This window comes from Sinocyclocheilus rhinocerous, unplaced genomic scaffold, assembly GCF_001515625.1.
Source record: "Sinocyclocheilus rhinocerous isolate Xijiao unplaced genomic scaffold, SAMN03320098_v1.1 scaffold14504, whole genome shotgun sequence".
In the NCBI taxonomy this organism is placed as follows: Eukaryota; Metazoa; Chordata; class Actinopteri; order Cypriniformes; family Cyprinidae; genus Sinocyclocheilus; species Sinocyclocheilus rhinocerous.
In genome coordinates this window covers 2,052-5,341 of record NW_015646632.1, presented here as the reverse complement: position 1 = coordinate 5,341, position 3,290 = coordinate 2,052, and the positions used below count along the sequence as shown (strand labels likewise).

Sequence of the window (3,290 nt, the reverse complement as noted above, 5' to 3'; positions counted from 1 at the left end):
TATTATTTTTATTTTTTTTTTACACATCCATCTCTCCATACATGATGAAAATACACCTACACCCATGCACCAGTCTTAAGACCACAATGTACATTTCAGTAAATATTTACAGGCTCATTTAAAGCCAAATGTCATTCTGACGGCACCCATTCACTGCAGAGCATCCACTGGTGAGAAAGTGATGTAATGCTACATTTCTCTAAAACTGTTGCCATGAAAAAAACGTGAGAGCCAGTCTAACCCCTCGTGTAGACCCATGCCGCTGCGGGCGTCACAGCCCTGGATGTGCCAGCTGCGGCCGCAGCACAGTTTGTGTAAGCTCAGGAGCTCCGTCATCTCCTCCACAGACACAGCACCGGGAACTTCCTGTAGAGAGACAAATCTTGTTTATGAGTTCAAGATCAAGGATTTGATTCACAAAGAACACGCATATTGACAAAATGCAATAATCTGCCAAATACATGATACATGTAACATAAAACAAATATGTAAATATAATGATTCCACATATATGCTTTGAAAAAATTTTTAATGCCATATCAGCAAAGGCAATATTCACAAAAATAAAAAATTAAAAACATTCTATAATGGGATCTTCCCCTACTGACAAATATAAACAGAAGCTAAAGTGTTAGAAAAGATCTTTACACTTGACATTCAGTTCCTGAAAGCATAATGCCATTTGACATTTTTATTTATGGCATAACTTATGTTTATAACAGGGCTGATGCTTCGAGGATAGAAAGGACAGTAGTTTTAATATGTGGCCAGGTAAAATCTAATATAAATAGAACAATATAAAACAGAAAATACTAGCTTTACTAGCTATTTTCAAATACAGCAAAAAGAAAATACAAACAGGACAAATACAGTATATTCATTAAAAAAATCTCAAGTTTCTGGAATATTTAAGAAAAAATACCTTTCTTAAACACACAGTAAAAATGTCATCAGCAACTGATTATTAAAATATTATTTTTCTATACATATGTATATAAGGCACATTAATAAGATGCATTTTGTATGAATATCCCTCCACTCAGAATTTCTCTCACCTGTTTGTTGGCGAAGATGAGCAGCAGAGCATCTCTGAGCTCTTTCTCTGTCAGCAGTTTGGCCAGTTCACTGTGAGACTCCATCAGCCGGTCTCTGTGACAGCTGTCAATCACAAACACCACCGCTGGGAGACAACAGATGGCCAGTTTCAGTCATACACACTCATTATGCGAGTAATGTGACAGTGTGAATTTCATCATGAACAAAGCCCCTGTGAATTACGATCTCCACAAGCAATAACTTTGCAAGAACGTGATTGGCATGTTACAGTACCTTGTGTGTTCAGATAGTAGTGTTTCCATAGTGGACGGAGTTTATGCTTGCCACCCACATCCCAAATGGTGAATTTCAGGTTTTTGTATTCAACAGTTTCTACATTAAAACCTAAAACAGAAAGAACACCTCTGATTATCTTAAAAAAAAAAAAAAAAAGGCATGTGTGGATTTGTGTACATGTATTGCAGTTTCATGTAGATACCTATGGTTGGTATGGGCTGCATAAACTCATCTTGCTTCAGTTTGAAGAGAATGGTAGTTTTGCCAGCTCCATCTAAGCCCAAAGTCACAACTCGGATCTCCATTTTTGGACCAATGTGCACACGGTTGTCCTGAGGAAAAGATGGACTCGTAAGTTTTATTAGGATGATGATAGGTCCTCTTTTTCCCAGTGCCTAACATGTCTGGGTTTTGGCTTTGCTTTCCTACTGATGTGCTCTACAGTCCTTAAACATTATATGCATGCATATGTGCATTGCTTTGATGTTCTGTAGATCCCACCTTCTCCCACACCATGATTGGTCCATTATGCAAAATGCCTGCACATTATTGGTCAAACTACTTATCAGTCATTACCTTCAAGCATGAAAACAATTGAAATCAGAGCCATCTCCTCCTGACGGCACAACGTCTCGTGTAGATCCGCAAAATAGGCACGCACGCAAGACCGGGCGCTTTCTGCTGTTCCTGGAACCTGAGTGGAAACCATAGAGGAGTTCATTGGAAACGTATTCAGAGGCAAATGCATTAGGCCATTATGAACACCCAAAAACACGCTCATACATGTTCAGTGTGAGCCATGCCCATGCTGTCCTCCACGATCTGCTCTCCTCCTTCAATCTGCTGCACGATGCCCACTAGTTTCCTGGAGTAATCTGACACTTCCTCTGTGAATGTACGGATGCAGTGTGCCATATCCAGGATGGATGCTCGGATCTGGTTGGCTTCAGCCTCCAGTATAGCGTGCTGGCATAATGTTTTCATGAAACAAGATCAAAAATGTAAATCGGGCTGGGTACAAAATATCCTATTTGCAATAAATCAGAAATATCTGAATGATCCAATATCTATTCTTAAATACTAGATCACTGTTTGAAGTTATTTTTCAATGGATGCAGTAAGATTTTTGCTCTACATTAATTTAGTAGACCTCCCATTCTGTGGTTTCTGCTGAACGTCCTCACCAAGCAAACTCAGGAGGAGTAAGAATTGTTTGATTGACAGTGAACTGATTTGATTCTAGATTCACTGGCATTGTTTTTGATTCGACCTAAGTAAACTGAGAAAACTGAATTTAATTCAATACAAAGAACTAGAGATGCGCCGATCCGATATTCAGTAAAAACTGATATATAAAATATAAAAAAATACAACAGTATGTCAATGTTACTAAAATAACCGGTACGAGACTCGAACCCGCAACCTTTGGGTTACGAGTCCGACTCTCTAACCATTAGGCCACGACTTCCCCCAAAATCATTAGGCCACGACTTCCATTTTTTTCGATGGATGCAGTAAGATTTTTGCTCTACATTAATTTAGTAGACCTCCCATTCTGTGGTTTCTGCTGAACGTCCTCACCAAGCAAACTCAGGAGGAGTAAGAATTGTTTAATTGACAGTGAACTGATTTGATTCTAGATTCACTGGCATTGTATTTGATTCGACCTAAGTAAACTGAGAAAAACTGAATTTAATTCAATACAAAGAACTAGAGATGCGCCGATCCGATATTCAGTAAAAACTGATATATAAAATATTTAAAAATACAACAGTATGTCAATGTTACTAAAATAACACTGCTTCGAATTTATTTTTATAAATATTTTCTGCATTTTAATTTTAGTTTAAGTTCAGTCATTTTGTTGTGTGTGATTTTTCTTTTTTTATACAGCTTTTATCAATATTTATTTTATACATATTATTATTTATTTATTTATTTATTTTATTAATGTTTAT

At 37.3% G+C, this 3,290-nt stretch overlaps 1 pseudogene; it reads right to left on the bottom strand.

The window, feature by feature from the left end:
- Positions 1–224: 224 nt before the first annotated feature.
- Positions 225–3,290, bottom strand: part of LOC107707941 (E3 ubiquitin-protein ligase TRIM23-like) — a 4,555-nt pseudogene continuing 1,489 nt past the window's right edge.